Below are 20,744 nucleotides of genomic sequence, written 5' to 3'. Positions count from 1 at the left end.
GGAAGCATCTCCGTAGTACTTCGTCGTTCTAAAATGCCGTTAACAAATTTAACAGCCCGCTTCTGAACTTCAATGTCTTTTTTTAATCCGGCCCAAACACCTGGGCAGTACCCAAGATTAGGTCGCACTAGCGTGCTACATAAGATTTCCTTTATAGATGAACGAAACTTTCCTAAAGTTTTCAGAGTAAATCAAAATCGACCATTCGATTTTTCTTCCACAATCCTCACACGCTCGTTCCATTTCATATCGCTTTGCAACTTGTCCGAAAATTAAGGGGCTCATTTTCCTACTCATCTGCATTAATACAGTTTTCTACATTCAGAGCCAGCTGTCATTATTCACACAAATCAAAAATTTTGTCTAAGTCAGCTTGTATCCTCACTCAGTCACTCAACTTCGACTCCTTCCCGTACACCGCAGCATTATCAGAAAACAACAGTAGATTACTGTCCACCCTGTCCACCAGCTCATTTACACTGACGACATGACAACTGCCGACTGCGACAGAAGTTCGTAAGCGGAGCAGCCACGGATGGTGGGATCACCCTAGCGAAGATATGGGCTGCAAATGAGGAAATCCATTCACATAAGCGTCTTTGACAAAGGAAAGATTATTATTAAGCAGATCCTGTGAACGAATACCTCTAAAACGGCGAAGCTGGACGAATGTTCACTTGCTACTGTCGTGAGCATCTACGAAAAGAGGTAGGACAGTGAAACTACCACTAGGCGCTAAATGGTCGGACGTCCACGACTCTTCACAGAACGTGGGATTCGAAGGCTATTCTGCTCTGTAGAGTAAGACAGATGGTGATCTGTCGCATCTCTGCCGAGACAGCACAATGCTGGCTCACACATAAGTTTCTCGGAGCACACCGTTCATCGTACATTGTTGAACATGGAGCTCCGTAGCAGACAACCCCAACGTGTTCACGTGTTGACCCAAAGACGTCATCAATTACGATTGCAGTGGGCACGGGAGCATCGGGATTCGACGGTCAGTCGATGGAAACGTGTCTCCTCTTCGAGCGAATCATATTCTTGTTACCCTAGTTCGATGGTCGTCTTCACATACACCGTCATCGAGGTCAAAGGAGACTAGAAATGTGTAGCGCGCTACGGACGCTGGATGGAGGGAGCAGTATTAAGTTGCATCGGACCTGTGGTTGTAATCGAAGACACGCTGACAACTGCGAACCGGCCCTGTCACTTCATGCTTGATTTCTCCCGTCATCTTTCAGCAGTAAAACTGTCCGTGTCTCGGAGCCAGTATCGTGCTGCAGTGGTCTGAGGAACATTATAGTGCACTCACGTTGATGCCTCAACAACCAAATTCACCTCATGTAAATCGTATGGAAACCATCTGGATCGCTATTGGGTGCTATTACCGCGTGCAAAAATCAGCGGCTCGTTATTTACGCAAATTTCGTGCCCTGTGTGTAGACATCTAATACTACACACATTTACAAAAGTACCAATAAACTTCGCATCTCTGATACGCAGAACCAGTAACATACTTTGTTCCAAAGACAGAACAGACAAAGAAGCTGTTGAGCAGGTGGTCATAATGTTTTGGCTCATCAGTTTATGTGTAAAGAAAATAATGATACCAGTCAGTAAATGGAAGGAAATAAACAACTCTGAAGTACTTTCGGAAATTTTTGTCGATGGATGTTCCAACGTTCGGAGTGAGAATGGTGATCCAGATGACTGTGTATGGGAACGTAGTCATGTTTCTGAGGACGATTTCAGTGATGTGATCATTTAGATGTGTAAAGAAGCGCAAGGTTGTTGTGCTGTCGACTGTCACAGGCAATAACGACGAAGATCATTCTAATCGTGTGAGTATTTGTTTTATCTCAATGATAAGAATGATTATTGTGAAACCGGCTTCAGCCATACTTGCAACCGTTTAAAGGTCATCCTGAAGCCATTACTTTTCCAGCTCAAAGTAGCCTCTGTGATTACCCTGATGTCTGGCGACGATTTGTTGCAATTGTTTTGGATGGAGTTGTACAACTGTCATCATCAAACCCCCGTGAAGCGTGAAACATTGTCCGAAGTCCTCAAGTGGTCTCCTGGTACACAAAGAGAGATGAAGAAATTCCTTGGCCAAACTCTTCTAATGCGACAAATAAGAGAAGTTAAATGGATAGATTATTGGTCAACAGATCATCTAATAGGCACATAAGTATTTACACAGACTATGTGTCGCAATAGGCTTGAACTGATTTGGAATTTCCGGCACTCAACTTGTGCTGGAATATTTCCACAATAAATTTAACATATTTTACAAACCGAAACAACAGTTGTCCCTGGACGACGGTATGATTTAGTGAACAAGACGAGTAAGATTTAGAACGTACAGCTCTGTAAAGATTACAAATTATTGGTTGCTTCTTAGGATGATTTCGAGAGTGACACAAATTATACCTGCAGTGTAAAGATTTATTTTGGTGAAGGAATGAAATTGGAAGAAACTGCTTTCTCAGTTCTTGGTCCTTATAGTGGTATGTGGCAGCATACCTACCATTATAATCAATCTAATAGTACCTTCAGTGCTGAGCTACTACTGAAAACGGAAACCAGAGTGTGTGGTACTATAAGAGTCTATAGAAGCTTACCGTAAACTCTAAAGGGCAAAGCATCACGATTGAAGGAAAATGATATAGTTTTCAGCAGCAAAGATGACATTCTTTTCCCAGCGTGGAAAGATGAGCGGGATATCAGAGTGATATAAAAAATTCATAACACTTATTTCTCGAATACAGTAAGGAAAACCAGTAAAACGGGAGAGGATGCATTGAGGCCTGTGTGTGAAAATTAACAGTGTGCAAATGAAAGGAGTTGGTCGTGCGGAAGCTCTCTTTTTACGATCCCGCTCTAAGGAAGTCAATGAAATGGACAAAAAAATCTGCCCTTATTTTATTAAAAGTGGGCTTTTCGATTCTTTTAGAATTTATACTGCCCTGAAGCCAGAGAAAAAATAAATTATAAGCAGTTTCTCCTTTCGGTGGTGAAATACTGGATTATCGTCGAATGTAATGAAGGCTCTCTTTACACAGAGAAAGCTATCTTATTATATGTCTAGTATGGAGAAACTTATTTTGTTCAAACAAAACAGACTTAAAAATAAAAATGATGGAAATTTAATGACATGTAAATTTGTTTAAGGTTACATGTATAAACAAGATAGCTAGCAGAAGAAATGCGTTTTTGCATAGTCAAAAGACAGTTACGTTGAACAGCCTTTACCAGTAATACAAATAGTCCAGACTGTGGCAAAACCAGTCTCCGCAATATCCTTTCTTTCAGGAGTGCTAGTTCTGCAAGGGTCCCAAGTGAGCTTCTGTGAAGTTTGGAAGGTAGGAGAAGAGGAAATGATAGAAGTAAAGCTGTGAGGACGGGGCGTGAGTCATGCTTGGGTAGCTTAGTTGGTAGAGCACTTGCCCACGAAACGCAAAGGTCCCGAGCTCGAGTCCTGATCCGGCACACAGTTTCAGTTTGCTAGGAAGTTCCAATACAAATGCTGATGAGCACCGAAAAGTAGCAAATAAATTTCACTCGGACGCTTTTCTCAGGCTAATTAAAGGAAAAGTGTACGAGTGCACTATCCTCCACACAGAGTTGCGCAAGAGAATGAGAGAGAGAGAGAGAGAGAGAGACACCTTTGATATCTTTGGACGCCTTTCACTTGCTAACTGCCCCCTGCTGTTTGGACATGGCACTCCGAGGTTGCGCCTTCGTCATTCTCGTCCACAGGATGCACAGGCTGACACTGACGACACCCAATACCAGCCGACGCTATTTCCACTTCCTCGTTGGCCAAGGAAAATCCTCAGCACAATAGGACCCTCAGCAATATTTCTCTGAAACCGATAACTAGAATCGTTCCCCAAACGGCTCAGGAAGAGCAAATAGTAATTTAAGAATGTGATGAATGTATTGGAACTGTTATAATGCAAGTTGGCAGCTTATTACCATTACCGTTTGGATATAAGTCTAGGAAGCAACTAAGGATGTCAAATAATAATTCAGCGAAGAAAATGGTTGGAATTTCACTCGTCGCAATGCTAATTTTGCTTATAAAATTTTGCACTTCATAAAATACGAAAATATGGTATGCTATGACGGCAGTGTAATGAGTCAAAACTGCAAAAAATGTACTAAATGAGGTGTATTGGAATATACTAAAACCAATCTGTATCAGTCCCACAGGGATTGTGAAGACACAATTTGACTAATTACACCCCACATATACCTCGAATTGAACGAGAACAAACCTTAATAAGTGATACAATGGGAATTATCTTCCGACATCGATCATTTTTTTCTGTTATTGAATTATAGACAACAGCATAATTCTTGAAGATTAAAAAGCGGTTGATCATGACCAAGCGACTATAAGTATGTGTATACCTAGAATCTCCTCCTCCAACTATCCTTTGCACTCTAATAGTGGCCATTCAACTGGCAATCACACGTCAGCAACAACGTCACGATTTGTAAGTTGGTGATGATTTATTCCAGTTCACTGGCGATTCTTTGCGCCTTAAAAATAATCGACCGATTTCATTTCTGTGATACTCGGATAATATTTGTGGCTTCTGATGGAATTATGCTCGATTTATAGCTTTTGTTTTGCATTGTTCACTAACTGAATCACGGTGTGAATCATATATTTATTTCGAGTTATGCAGTGATATTTTACGTAATCCTGAATTTTTGTTAAAACAGTACACAAATCTGAAATACACAGACATCGCTTGCATAGTTTAAGGTTTCAGCACAGCAATATAAATTAAGCCACTAAAGTTCCTCCATTAGTTTCGGTAGCGTTTTCTTCGCTGATTGAAAGAGTACTACTTGTGCAGTGCGCATGGGGTTTTTCATGGAAGCAATAAGATGAGGTGCTCCCATGAACGCTCGCCACTCATTACGCAGGGAGAAAAATCATATCACATTCAAAATAAATATACTTTGAATATGAAAATTTCACCAGTAAATCGCCGAAGCATTCGGAATCCGAGGCTTGGAATGTACGCTACTGGCCATTAAAATTGCTACAACAAGAAGAAATGCAGATGATAAACGGGTATTCATTGGACAAATATATTATACTAGAACTGACATGTGATTACATTTTCAAGCAATTTGGGTGCATAGATCCTGAGAAATAACGGCCGTGATGCTCCCGGGCATTGAGTGAAAAAGAGCTTGCATGGCGTGTACAGGTAGAGCTGCCCATGCAGTTTCAACACGATACCACAGTTCATCAAGAGTAGTGACTGGCGTATTGTGACGAGCCAGTTGCTCGGCCACCATTGACCAGACGTTTTCAATTGGTGAGAGATCTGGAGAATGTGCTGGCCAGGGCAGCAGTCGAGCATTTTCTGTATCCAGAAAGGCCCGTACAGGACCTGCAACATGCGGTCGTGCATCATCCTGCTGAAATGTAGGGTTTCGCAGGGATCGAATGAAGGTTGAGCCACGGGTCGTAATACATCTGAAATGTAACGTCCACTGTTCAAAGTGCCGTCAATGCGAACAAGAGGTGACCGAGACGTGTAACCAAAGGCACCCCATAATATCACCCTGGGTGAAACGCCAGTATGGCGATGACGAATACACGCTTCCAACATGCGTTCACCGCAATGTCGCCAAACACGGATGCGATCATCATGATGCTATAAACAGAACCTGGATTCATCCGAAAAAATTATGTTTTGCCATTGGTGCACCTAGGTTCGTCGTTGAGTAGCCTACACCATCGCAGGCGCTCCTACCTGTGATGCAGCGTCAATGGTAACCGTAGCCATGGTCTCCGAGCTGATAGTCCATGCTGCTGCAAACGTCGTAGAATTTTTCGTGCAGATGGTTATTGTCTTACAAACGTCCTCATCTGTTGACTCAGGGATCGAGACGTGGCTGCACGATCCGTTACAGCCATGCGGATAAGATGCCTGTCATGTCGACTGCTAGTGATACGAGGCCATTGGGATCCAGCACGGCGTTCCGTATTACCCTCCTGAACCCACCGATTCCATATTCTGCTAACAGTCGTTGGATCTCGACCAACGCGAGCAGCAATGTCGCGATACGATAAACCGCAATCGCGATAGGCTACAATCCGACCTTTATCAAAGTCGGAAACGTGATGGTACGCATTTTTCCTCCTTACACGTAGCACGACAACGACGTTTCACCAGGCAACGCCGGTCATCTGCTGTTTGCGTATGAGAAATCGGTTGGCAATTTTCCTCATGTCAGCACGTTGTAGGTGTCGCCACCGGCTCCAGCCTTGTGTGAATGCTCAGAAAAGCTAATCATTAGCATATCACAGCATCTTCTTCCTGTCGGTTAAATTTTGCGTCTGTAGCACGTCATCTTCGTGGTGTAGCGACTTTAATGGTCAGTAGTGTATATCTAAAAGACTGATTAGGCGTCATACTCCTACATCACTATTCTGTAACTCACATTTAACGAATTAAACACCGCATATTTTTGTTCAGACTTACTGTAGCGGCTAGCTATTTCTTTTAGTGGGAGACAGTGAAAAATTTACATCTCATCAAATTTGCATCGTTTTTGTTTCTATCTTTTCTATGTTTGAAAAAACACTTTAGCGCATTCTGAAATTCAAAGGAATGGAGGAGCCCGTTTTTGATTAGATAAGAGACGAAGTTTTGTCTATTTCGTCGATTTTCTTAGAGCGGGGTGTTAAAAAAAGAACTTTTGCACGACTAAATCCTTTTAAGTGGACACTATATTTATTTACACATACAGTCTTCGATATATCCTCTCCGATTTTTCTATCTTTCTTACCTGTATTGAGACAGAAGCGCCATGAATTGTTGATATCATTCCGACATCTCACCTGTTATTCCATACTAGGAGTAGAATGTCACCTTTCCAATTGAAAACTGTGTCCTGCCTTCGTTCGTGATGCTTTGGCTTTCATAGTTTACGGTAAACTTCTAGTCACCGTAATAGCACCACAGATTCTAGTTTCGTTTCTCAGTAGAGGTACAAATATAATTATTATCCTGGAAGGTATGTCTCCACAAAACACGATAAGGACCTGAAAATAAGAATACCTTTTCTTCCAATTTATTTTCTTCACCAGCGTAAATCTCTGTGTTGCACGTATAGCCTGTGTCACTCTCGCACACCATCCTAAGAAGTAACCCAACTTTCGGCAGGTTTGTGCGTTCTAAACCTTTTTCGTACTCTCCACAGGAGCATCCCGTCGTCCAAAGACAACTGTTGCTTCATTTTGTTAGGTGTTCTGAATTTACTGAGGAAAAATGCCAGCAGAAGTTGAACTTTGAAGAGTCTTCCAGAACTATTGTTCAATATCATTTTATCACTGACGTACTAGAATACTGAAACCATTCCAGTCTCTTGCGACTCATAGGCTGTAAAAAGGTTTGGGTAGTAATTAGAGGGTCTGTTGACTAATAATATATCAGTCTACCCTTTCTTGTTCGTCCCATTAGAAGAATTAGGCCAAGGAATTTTTCATGTCACTTTGTGTTACAGGAGACTTTAATAGGGCTTCAGACGACGTTTCATGCTTCATAGAGGTTTCATCACGACAGGTGCACAGTCCCTTCGAAAATAATTAAAATAAGCCTTCACTAAACATCAGGATAATCACAGAGGCTACATTTTGTGTGAAAGGTAATGACTTCCGGAAGACTTTGGAACGGTTGAAATTATGGTAGAATGCCTATCAATGTTATCGTTATGATAAAACGAACCATTCGCACGAATAGAATCACCTTCATCGTTATTAAGAGATTCAGTTGACAGCACTACCACCACATTCTTCTTTACGGATCTCAAATGCCATTGTCACTGAAATCGTCCTAAGAAAAATAAATACATTCAAAATACGTGTGGATAAACATTCTACGTCAAGATCGCAAATTTTCTTTACTAACTACCGGTTTCGGTACACTAGAGGCATCCTCAGATCAATCTAAAATGTTTTCTGTGTGTGACACTCAATACAGGACGTCGTATTTTCTTAGAGCTAGTCCCACTAGTTAAATAAAAAGCCTAAAGAGAAAATCTTAGTTGCTTATGTAAATGGACAACATTGATCACTAACAAAATTTGATTAGTAATTAACGTTTCAATTTACATAACAAGTTAGCTAGCACTTTAGGCTTTTTTACTTAACTATGGCGGCCTAGATCTAAGAAAATACAACGAGGTGTAGTGAATATAGTACACTGAACAGCAATATAGATTGATCTGAAGGTGGCTGAGAAATGAGCCGAAGCCGGTCATCAGTAAAGAAAATTTGGGACATTGAGGTAGGATTTTTATCCACACATTAAAAAACCAACAGATTGCGGATCTCCCCCCCCTCCCCCCTGCATGTAAATGTCAAAGAATAAAATAAATACATTCCTTCATACAGTTATCCAGATCAACATTTTCATTGGGAACGTCGGAATAATCGACAGCATAAATCTCCGAAAATATTTCAGAGTCGTTCATCACCTTCCATTTTCTGAATAGGATTATTATTTTCTTTATACATAAATGATCTAGCCGATAGGCTTTTAATTTCCTCACACAGTTGTTTTTCTCAGTTATGACCCCAGTGGAGGGTGGTGTCATTCGTTAATCTGGTATGTGGCTGCCTCCTAGAATAAAACAGTGCATTTTAAAGCTGTGGAATTTAGTGTATTCGTGTTTAGTATGGGGTGTTTTACGGCTTTACTAAAACTGATGATTCCCCCTGATCCTCATTTGCTGGTGAATTATTATTAAGCACAGTGTTTTGATAACGGTATTTGGATTACTGTTATGTGTCTTTTAGGCAATTTACAATAGTGCAACGTTTGGCTAAAAGCATTCTTTATTTAAAGTTATTTTAAACATTATCTTAGTGTCCTAACCCAACGTGCGGCGCAACAGCATCACTGAGAAGCTCACGCCCGGGTCAGAGGTGACGCGGTATTTCACGCCATCCGTTTTTTAGTATATGAGCGGCTTCATACAGGAGTGAAATAGCAACGGGGTCAAACTGAGATTTTTCAGGTATTTTGTTGGAGACAAAAGTACAGAACGTTTGACATAGAAATCACCGCCTCAGTTGTACGAGTTGTATCTATAAATTCACGACCGCTTTCGGGATATAAAGTGCCCTTCATCAGGTGCAATTAGTCGTGTGCTGCGATCGCGAGTGCCACGAACTGGGTAGGGCGGAGATGTCCAACAAAAACAAGCACCCGCTTGTGGTGGTCGTGCTCTGCGCTCGCTTGTGGTGGTCGTACTCTGCTCTCGCATTGGCGGTCTTCCTCTGCGCTCTCTGGGGACCGTCCTCTGCGCTCGCTTGCGGTGGTTGCCCCCGCACTTCCAGTCTCGCCACACTCGAGCCGCACCACACGACTAATTGCACCTTATTATTTCACGGTTGTGCTCTTCAATGCAGAAACTGGTTTAATGTTGCTCTCCATGTTACTCTGTCCTGTTCAAGTCTCTTTACCTCCGTGTAACTACTGCAATCTGCATCCTTGTGAATCTGTATAGTGTATTCATCTCTTGGTCTCCCTCTACGATTTTTAGCCACCACGCTTCCCTCCAATACTGAACTGATGGTCCCTTGATGCCTCAGAACGTGTCCCACCAACCAATCCCCTCTTCTACTCCAGTTGTGCCACAAATTCCTCTTTTCCCCGATTCAAGTCAGTACCTCCTCATCGGTTATGTGATCTACCCATCTAATCTTCGGCATTCTTCTGTAGCACCGCATTTCGGAAGCTTTCATTCTCTTCCTGTCAAAACTATTTATCGTCTATGTTTCACTTCCATACATGGCTACACTCCATACAAATACTTTCAGAAACGACTTCCTGACAGTTAAACCTATACTCGATGTTAACAAATCTCCCTTCTTCAGAAACGCATTCCTTACCATAGCCATTCTACATTTTATATCCTATCCACTTCGACCATCATCAGTTATTTTGCTCCCCAAATAGCAAAACTCCTTAACTACTTTAAGTGTCTCATTTCCTAATCTAATTCCCTCAGCATCGTTGTTGTTGTTGTTGTTGTGGTCTTCAGTCCTGAGACTGGTTTGATGCAGCTCTCCGTGCTACTCTATCCTATGCAAGCTTTTTCATCTCCCAGTACCTACTGCAACCTACATCCTTCTGAATCTGCTTAGTGTATTCATCTCTTGGTCTCCCTCTACGATTTTTACCCTCCACGCTGCCCTCTAATACTAAATTGGTGATCCCTTGATGCCTCAGAACATGTCCTACCAACCGATCCCTTCTTCTGGTCAAGTTGTGCCACAAACTTCTCTTCTCCCCAATCCTATTCAATACTTCCTCATTAGTTATGTGATCTACCCATCTAATCTTCAGCATTCTTCTGTAGCACCGCATTTCGAAAGCTTCTATTCTCTTCTTGTCCAAACTATTTATCGTCCATGTTTCACTTCCATACATGGCTACACTCCATACGAATACTTTCAGAAATGACTTCCTGACATTTAAATCAATACTGGATGTTAACAAATTTCTCTTCTTCAGAAACGCATCACCCGACTTAATTAGACTACATTCCATTATCCTCATTTTGCTTTTGTTGATGTCCATCTTATATCCTCCTTTCAAGACACTGTCCATTCCGTTCAACTGCTCTTCCAAGTCCTTTGCTGTCTCTGACAGAATTACAATATCCTCGGCAAGCATCAAAGTTTTTATTTCTTGCCGGCCGCGGTGGTCTAGCGGTTCAGGCGCTCAGTCCGGAACCGCGCGACTGCTACGGTCGCAGGTTCGAATCCTGCCTCGGGCACGGATGTGTGTGATGTTCTTAGGTTAGTTAGGTTTAAGTAGTTCTAAGTTCTAGGGGACTGATGACCACTGATGTTAAGTCCCATAGTGCTCAGAACCATTTGAACCATTTTTTTTTTTATTTCTTCTCCGTGGATTTTAATTCCTACTCCAAATTTTTCTTGTGTTTCCCTTACTGCTTTCTCAGTATACAGATTGATCAACGTTGGGGATAGGCTACAGCGGGTCGGAGTGTCCGAGCGGTTCTACGCGCTACATTCTGAAACTGTGCGACTGCTACGATTGCAGGTTCGAATCATGCCTCAGGCATGGATGTGTGTGATGTCCTTAGGTTCGTTAGGTTTAAGTAGTTGTGAGTTCTAGGGGACTGATGACCTCAGAAGTTAAGTGCCATAGTGCTCAGAGCCATTTGAACCATTTGATAGGCTACAACACTGTCTCATTCTCTTGTCAATCAATGCTTCCCTTTCATGCCCCTCGATTCTTATAACTGCCATCTGGTTTCTGTACAAATTTAAAATAGCCATTCGCTCGCTCTATTTTACCCCTGCCACCTTCAGAATATCAGAGAGAGTATTCCACTGAACATTGTCAAAACTTTCTCTAAGTCTACAAATTCTAGAAACGTAGGTTTACCTTTCCTTAACTTATCTTCTAAGATAAGTCGTAGGGTCAGTATTGCCTCGCGTATTCCAACATTTCTACGGAATCCAAACCGATCTTCCCAGAGGCCCGGCTTCTATAAGTTTTTCAATTCGTCTATAAAAAATTCATGTTAGTATTTTGCAACCATGAGTTATTGAACTGATATTTTTCACGCCTGTCAACACCGCCTTTCTTTGGGACTGGTATTGTTACATTCTTCTTGAAATCTGAGGGTAGTTCGCCTGTCTCATGCATCATGCTCACAAAATGGTAGAGTTTTGTCATGGCTAGCTCACCAAAGGCTACCAAAAGGTCTAATGGAATGTTATCTACTTACGGAACCTTGTTTCGATTTAGGTCTATCAGCACTCTGTCAAATTCTTCGCCTAGTATAATACCTGCTATTTCATCTTCATCTATGTCTTCTTCCATTTCCATAATATTGCCCTCAAGCACATCACATCACAAGACCCCCTATATACTCCTCCCAACTTTTCCGCTTTCTCTGCTTTGATTAGGACTGGTTTACCCTCTCAGCTCTTGATATTCATACAGGTGGTTTTCTTTTCTCCAAAGGTCTCTTGAATTTTCCTGTAGGCAGCATTTATCTTACCCCTAGTGATATATGCTTCTACATCCTTACATTTGTCCTCTAGCTATCCCTGTTTAGCCATTTTGCACTTCATGTCGATCTCATTTTTGACACGTTTGTATTCCTTCTCGCCTGCTTCATTTACTGCATTTTTTTATAATTTCTCCTTTCATCAACTAAATTCAGTATCTCTTCTGTTACCCAAGGATTTCTACAAGCCCTCGTCTTTTTACCTACTTGATCCTCTGCTGCCTTCACTATTTCAGCTCTCAAAGCTATTCATTTTTCTTCTATTGTATTTCTTGTCAGTCGTTCCCTAGTGCTCTATCTGGAACTCCCTAAAACCTCTGGTTCTTTCAGTTTTCGAAGTCCCATCTTCCGAAATTTTACCTTTTTGCAGTTTCTTCGGTTTTAAGCTACATTTCATGATCAATAAATTGCGGTCAGAGTCCTCATGTGCCCCTGTAAATGTCACAATTTAAAACGTGGTTACCAAATCTCTGTCTTACCATTATATAATCTACCTGAAACCTTCCAGTGTCTCCAGGTCTCTTCCAAATTCACAACCTTCTTTCGCGATTCTTAAACCAAGTGTTGGATATGATTAAGTTGTGCTCTACGCAAAATTCTCCCAGGTGGCTCCCTCTTTTATTCCGTGCTCCCCCAGTCCATATTCACTTAATACTTTTCCCTCTCTTCCTTTTTCTACTATCGAGTTCCAGTCCCCATGACTATTAAATTTTTGTCTCCATTAACTATCTGAATAATTTCTTTTATCACATCATACATTTCTTCAATCTCTTCACCATCAGCAGAGCTAATTGACATATGAATTTGTACTAGTGTGGTAGGCGTGGGCTTCGTGTCTATCTTGGCCACAATAATGCGTTCACTATGCTGTTCGTAGTAGCTCATCCGCACTCCTATTTTTTATTCATTATTAAACCTACTCCTGCATTACCCATATTTGATTTTGTATTGATAACCCTGTATTCATCTGACCAGAAGTCTTGTCCCTCCTGCCACCGAACTTGACTAATTCCCACTATACCTAACTTTAACGTATCCATTTTTAAATTTTCTAACCTACCTGCTCGATTAAAGAATCTGACGCTCCAAGCTTTGATCCGTAGAACGCCAGTTTAGTTTCTCCTAGTAACGACGTCCTCCTGAGTAGTCTCCGCCCGGATATCCCAATGGGGGACTATTTTATATCCGGAATATTTTGTCCAAGAAGACACCGTCATCATTTGATCATACAGTATACATGCATGCCCTTGGGAAAAATTACGGCTATAGTTTCCCTTGCTTTCAGCCGTTCGCAGATCCAACACAGCAAGGCCGTTTTGGTTGATGCTACAAGGCCAGATCATTTAATCATCCGGACTATTGTCCCTGAAAATACTGGAAGGTTGCTGCCCCTCTTCAGGAACCACATGTTTGTCTGGCCTCTCAACAGTCATCCTTCCTTTGTAGTTGCACCCATGGTGCGGCTATCTGTTTCGGTGAGATACGTAAGCCTCCCCATCAACGACAAGGTCCATGGTTCATGCACCTTATAATGGGCATTTGTTACCCCGAAACCAGTCGTAATTTTAAAAATAAAAGTCTTACAACTGTTGCGGTGATTTCCACATGAATTGTGAAGCTCAATAGTGGATGCTCCCCAGCATAATTCCTTATACTACAAAAGGACTTAGATGTTAGGCTAAGGATGTAGATATGGTAACGATTAGGAACTGAGTCTCTGGGTTGTCTTATTGGATTTCTCTTTATTACTTCTTCACGTGTTTACAACTAACATGCAGAAGGGCACAGAAACTAGTTTATAACTTCAATAAGTTTAAAACGGAGATGAGTCTAGCTAGGTTCTCTAGTCAAGAACCAGAACAAATGGTCACTTCAGCCTGTAACTATGTTGAGATTCGGGTAAACACAGTAACGTATCGTACTACAGACCAGGGACCATGGAAGTGTCAGATTATGTTGTTTTAATTCAACCCTTAGGTATAAATTCTCGTCGCTGAAAGCCGTGCGGAGCTGTTGTTCAGTTCTAAGGCATAGTAGCACATGAGTTTTTTAAAATTTAAATAAATCACTTTATTTAAACAAAAAAAGATCTCACACGAAAACAAACTCTGAGATAATCTTAAAAATATCATATACCACCTTAATTTATCGATATGAGTTTACAAAAGGCTACTGGTGGCAGAACTTTCTAAAAACCCCAACACAGCAGTTTATTGACATCTATATTAAGCAACAGTGCCAATAAGGTTTACTATTGTAGCTTAAGAAAAGCCACTTTTTGCACCATAGGTTTGAGCAACAGAAATAGTGGCTTACGAAAAGCAACTGCTAAAAGATTTTAATAAGAATGATCACATGAGCACGAAGTTTAACAGTAATTGCCGAAAACATAGCCAGTGGAATTACTGAAATTTAGTTCAGCACTAACAATTTATTTCAAATTAAATTTAATTTAGGGTGGGCAGTCCACTGAAATACAGAAGCAAATATGTTTACTAGTACGGGACCAGCAAGGCCCTTTTAAATAATTAAAGTCAAAATTAACGGCACACACCTTCAGTCATACCATTTATTACATACTAGGTATGACCAAAACACAGTACCGTTAACCATCACCTGAAATAGTGCAAATGGTAGTGTGAAATGGAAGCAGAAACAAAACAGAAATCTGGCTTAGCAGCACAAAACTGAACAGCTGGCCAGCCTAACTAGTTTCTTAATTTAGCTCAATTAGCGCAACTTATGGATAAAATAAAGACATTTTGGTGTAAGTCAACAATCCGTTTCAACAGGAGCGTTACTTGGGCTGGCCGTGGTTTCGGGACCCACCAATACACAAAATCCGTAAACAGAATTACAAGGTCCGCTTCCTGCACCAAACGAGACACAAATGAATACTCTTAAAAATTAAAAAAAAATGGCTCTGAGCACTATGGGACTTAACATATGTGGTCATCAGTCCCCTAGAACTGAGAACTACTTAAATATAACTAACCTAAGGACATCACACACATCCATGCCCGAGGCAGGATTCGAACCTGCGAGCGTAGCGGTCACGCGGTTCCAGACTGAAACGCCTAGAGCCGCCTAGAGCCGTAAAAATTACAACCTATACACAAACAGAAGAGACCTCCATGAGATTAAGGGGACGCTCATCCACACAAACGTATCACCGGCTGAGGAGTCAAGTGGTCTTCCTCGCATCTTATTGCCTGTCCGGAACTGACATCATTCTGCTCACCGTGGCTGCGCTTCGATCGCCTGCCACTCTGGCCTGCACTCTGGTGGCGAATACACCGCTCGTTCCACAGTCACCAGCGATGCTGCCAAACGAGGCACCTATCGATGGTGTGAGATAAGGAAAATGACGACACGCACAGCACAGTCACAACGTAAGTGTCATATGAATATAGGTACATGTAGACAAATGTACGATGGCATCCAGTAACCTTAGTTCAGACGTACGTAAAGGCAAGCTTTGCAACTTCATCTTAGTGTATGAGCTTAATTGAGTATAATACTCAAATAGTGCAGGCTACAAGCGTGTTTATTTGACGCTGACTGGAACTCTTCTGTGACTGGAACCCTTCTCATCTCTGTATCTACGCCTTGACTGAGAGCCTCTATGTGTGTCATTTGTGGCTGTTTGCTTACAGATAGGTGGCATTGTCACTATTTACCTCTAATTCGCAAACAATCAGCGTGACCTCTTACTCGACTGAAGAAAATGACTTGCTGTATGTCTCTACCCACGTTACAAGGCTCACAGGTGGAGTTGTAAAACTGCTGTAGGATACCGTAACCTGTCTTAAGTGAGCGTAAATTACGTCGTTTTCCTAGTAGTTTTGATCAGTTAATATCGTAATAGCGTTTCCTGTGCGTTAGGTGTGTTGCACACCTATTGGGCGTTGCCCCATGTCGATCGCTTTGGCTGCGTATGCAATCAATGTCTTACTACATTCCCCTAGGAACTGGAAGTGGTGAACTGTCTACAAACTGATTGGACATATATGAAGAGCAAAATAACTAATTTTTTTCACCATTCTTCTGTAGTTTTTGATGCGGCCGGCCACGAATTTCTCTCCTGTATCAACTTCTTCAGTTTACAACAGCATTCTACGTCCTGAATTGTTTGCTGGATGTATTCCACTATCTGTCTTCCTCTACAGTTTTTGCCTTCTACAGCTCCCTCCAGTAGCATGGAAGTCATTCCCTGGTGTCTTAGCAGATGTCTTATCGACATGTCCCTTCTCCTTGTCAGTATTTTCCACATACTGCTTTCATCTCCGGTTCTGCGCAGAATCTCCTTACCTTGTCCGTCCATCTAATTTTCAACAGTCGTTTTAGCACCACATCTCAAAGGCTTCGATTTTCTTCCGTTCCGGTTTTCCCACAGTCCATGTTTCGCTACAATACAATAATGTGCTTCAAATGTACATTCTCAGAAATTTCTTCTTCACTTTAAGGCCTATGTTTGATACTAGTAAACTCTTTTGGCAAGGAATGCCCTTTTTGCCAGTGCTAGTCTGCTTTTGATGCCCTCCTCATTCCGTCAATCATTGGTTATTTTGCTGCCTTAACTTGATCTGCTTCGTGACCATCAACAGTGATGTTAAGTTTCTCGCTGTTCTCATTTCTGCTAATTCTCGTTACTTTAGTCTTTCTGCGATTTACTCTCAGCCCATATTCTGTACTCATTAGACTTCATTCGACTCAGCAGATGATGTAATTTTTCTTCACATTCACTGAAGGTAGTAAAGTCCTCAGCGGATCGTATCATTGATATTCTTTCACCTTCAATTTTAACTCCACACCTGAAAAAATTGTTCAAATGGCTCTGAGCACTATGGGACTCAACTGCTGTGGTCATAAGTCCCCTAGAACTTAGAACTACTTAAACCTAACTAACCTAAGGACAGCACACAACACCCAGCCATCACGAGGCAGAGAAAATCCCTGACCCCGCCGGGAATCGAACCCGGGAACCCGGGCGTGGGAAGCGAGAACGCTACCGCACGACCACGAGATGCGGGCTCCACACCTGAACCTTTCTTTTATTTCCGCCATTGCTTCTGCGATGTACAGACTGAAGATTAGGGGCGAAAGACTACATCCGTGTCCTACACCCTTTTTAATCCGAGCATTTCGTTCTTGGTCGTCCACTTTTATTATTCCGTTTTGGCTCTAGTCCACATTGTATTTTACCCATCTCACCCTGCAGCTTACACTTGTTTTGTCTCAGAATTTCGAACATCTTGAACCATTATACACTGTCGAACGCTTCTTCCAGGTCTACAAATCCTTGCTTCCATTATCAGCCTCAACGTCAGAAATGACTCTCTGGTGCCTTTACCTTTCCTATAGCCAAACTGATCGTCATCTAGCACATTCTCAGTTTTCTTTTCCATTCTTGTACATATTATTCTTGTAAGCAACTTGGATACATGAGCTGTTAAGCTGATTGTACGATAATTCTCGCACTTGTCAGCTCCTGCAGTCTTCAGTACTGTGTGGAGGTTATTTTTCCTCAAGTCAGACGGTATGCCGCCAGACTCATACATTCCACTCACCAACGTGATTAGTCGTTTCGTTCACACTTCCCCAACGATTTTAGAAGTTGTGATGGAATGCTATCCTTCCCTTCAGCCTTAATTGATGTTAAGTTCTCTAAAGCTCTCTTAAATTCTGAGTTTAATATTTGATCCCATATCTCTTCTAAATCAACTGCTGTTTCACCTTCTATCACATCACACAAATCTTCCCCCGCATAGAGGTCGTCATTGCACTCTTTCCACCTATCTGCTCTCTTCTCTTAATTTTTCATGCAGCCATTTCGTTTTAGCTTCCATGCACTTCCTATTTATTTCATTCCTCAGAGACTTGTATGTCTGTATTCCTGAGTATCTACGAAGATTTTTGAACTTCTTTCTTTCATCGATCAACTGAAGAACTTCGTCTGTTGCCAATGGTTTCATCGCAGTTACCTTCTTTGTACCCACGTTTTTCTTTACATCTTCTGTGACTGCCCTTTTTAGATATGTCTATTCCTCTTCACCTGTACTGCCTACTAACTTATTTAATATTGCTGTATCTGTTGCCTTAGGGAACTTCATGCGTGTCTCGTCATCCCTTAGTGCTTTTGTATCACACTTCTTTGCGTATTAGTTCTTCCTGACTAATCTCTTGAACTTTAGCCTACCTTTCATCACTACTCCATTGTGAGCTGCCAATGCGTCTATATCTATTCCTGGGTACGCCTTACAATCCAGTATCTGATTTCGGAATCTCTGCCTGACCGTGATGTAATCTAACTGAAATCTTGAAGTGCATATTTTTTTGAGGAACTTGCGTTTTCTAGCACTCTATGATTAATCTGTATCAGTTACTTCGTAGCCATAACTGAAATCTTGTCCCAAGCCCACATTCTCCTGTAATAATTTCTTCTAATCCTTCCCATACAACTGCATTCCAGTCCCCCACGACTATTAGATTTTCATCTCCCTTTACGTGCTGCATTAGTTTTTCAATATCCTCGTGTTCTTTCTCTATATATTCATCCTCAGTTTACGACGTCGGCATGTATACCTGAAGTACCGTTGTCGTTGTTGGTTTCTGTCGATTGTGATAAGAACAATCCTATCACTTAACTGTTCACAGTAAGATACTCTCTGCCCTACCTTCCAATTTACAACGAATCCTACTCCCGTTATACCATTTTCTGCTGCTGTTGATATTACCCTATAGTCGTCTGACCAGAAATCATTGTCTTCTTCCCATTTCACACCACTGACCCCTACTATATCCAAACTGAGTCTCTGTATTTTCCTTTTCAGACTTTCTAGCTCCGCTAACATGTTCAGACTTCTGATATTCCACGTTCCGACTCGTATAACGTTATCCTTTCGTTGGTTATTCAGTTTTTCTATCATGGTCGCCTCCCCCTTGGCAGTCCCGTTCCGGAGATCTGAATAGGGGACTACCCCGGAATCTTTTGCCAATAGAGAGATCATCATGACCCTTTTTCAACCTACCTATGAAACATTTTCTGCCTGCACAGTTTTCCTAACAGTCCGAGAGACAGGCAGACCGACGGATAATCGGACAGACGGAGAACAAAACGATGCCACAAGGGCTCCGTTTTTAACGAATCGGGCACGGAACCCTAATAAACAGTATTTATAGAAAAATTGAAATTGTCAATGATTAATTGACGTGTTATTCAGAAATTGTTGATTCGTAACGTGAAACAGAGGGACATTATAATGAAAATAGAAGTAACCGATACAGATTAATCATACAGTGCTAGAAAACGCAAGTTCCTCATAAAATTATGCACTTTAAAATCAAAACAAATCCTATCAAGCATCGCTTTACTACTTCGTGGAACTTACATACAACGTTATTTCTGTTATTGCTACAATTCGCAATTATCAGTAATAACTTCTTTGGCGGAAATAATTAGTAAATGTTTGAAGATGGCCTTGTAAGCCGAAAACTTTTTAACACAATAACAGTAAAAATGTAGAACAAAAGGAAACTGGCGCTTTTCATTTGTGTTAATCGGGAACTCTTGACTTTCATCATGACAAAGAACGTTCTATTAAATACAAAATAAGAAAAATAGTTATATACATCTTTTGATGTCTTTGAATGTACACTGTACTTGCATCAGTGGTATTGCTTTAATTATATAAAAGTGCAGGATTTACGTGGTCAACAGATTTTTAATGCTTATAAAAAGCAATTTACATTCCGTAAGGATATGAAATACACAATGGACTAACACTGCCCGAAGTGCGGTTCTAACTGCGTGCAAAACAAACAGACAAACAAACAAATTTTTTTTCCCTGCTGACGCTACGAATATTCAATAATTCTACATTTACTGCGTCATTTATGTACTGCACCAAAAGCACAGAACAGTAGTTTTGGTAGAGCGCAATTCTCCTTACGGCTAAAATCTTAGACACTAATTTTATACCTCCTCCTTATAGAAGTTACGCGGTGTGTAGTCTACATACACATACATAAATGCATGGGTTTCAACATAGAAACATACAGATATAGATTCCTTCATTGATACAGTCAATATATCCCTGTAACACAAATATGTACAATAAGGACTACAATAAGGAATCCCATCTTCTCACGGTGATGTATCAGTGGGGTTAGGAATAATTTAACTAAGGGGGTGCACTTCTTGTGAGATTTTCCTGTGAGCTGGATTACAGTCACACGCACATGATAGTAACACTTATTTCCTTTAAAATCTTCATTTGTGTGGCCATATTGTTCGTAGTTGCTTTGGTATCTTTGAGGGTTTTTCGTTCCGTCGTTGTTACATCTACAAGAAAATGCGTCTTCTTCTTTCCACTTCCTACACTGAATACCGTGTTTGACATGTATAAGCGTCATTTTTATGGTTATGAAGGTGGTGGTGGATGCTCGAGAGACTGAGACGCGTGTTTACAAATTGGATCTCTCAGTGTCTGCTAATCTTTTATCTATTCTTAACTTATTTCCTGATTCATTCATACCTTGTCCTATCCCTTCTGATTGCTACAGCTGTCCGAGTTAGGCTAGTACAGGCAAAGTTAGTTCGGCTGGTCACCGAAGAATGATCACAGCGTTACCCTCTCCTATACCTTTAC

Source organism: Schistocerca serialis, chromosome 1 (assembly GCF_023864345.2).
Source record: "Schistocerca serialis cubense isolate TAMUIC-IGC-003099 chromosome 1, iqSchSeri2.2, whole genome shotgun sequence".
Taxonomy (NCBI): Eukaryota; Metazoa; Arthropoda; class Insecta; order Orthoptera; family Acrididae; genus Schistocerca; species Schistocerca serialis.
Note: the sequence above shows the minus strand (reverse complement) of the source record.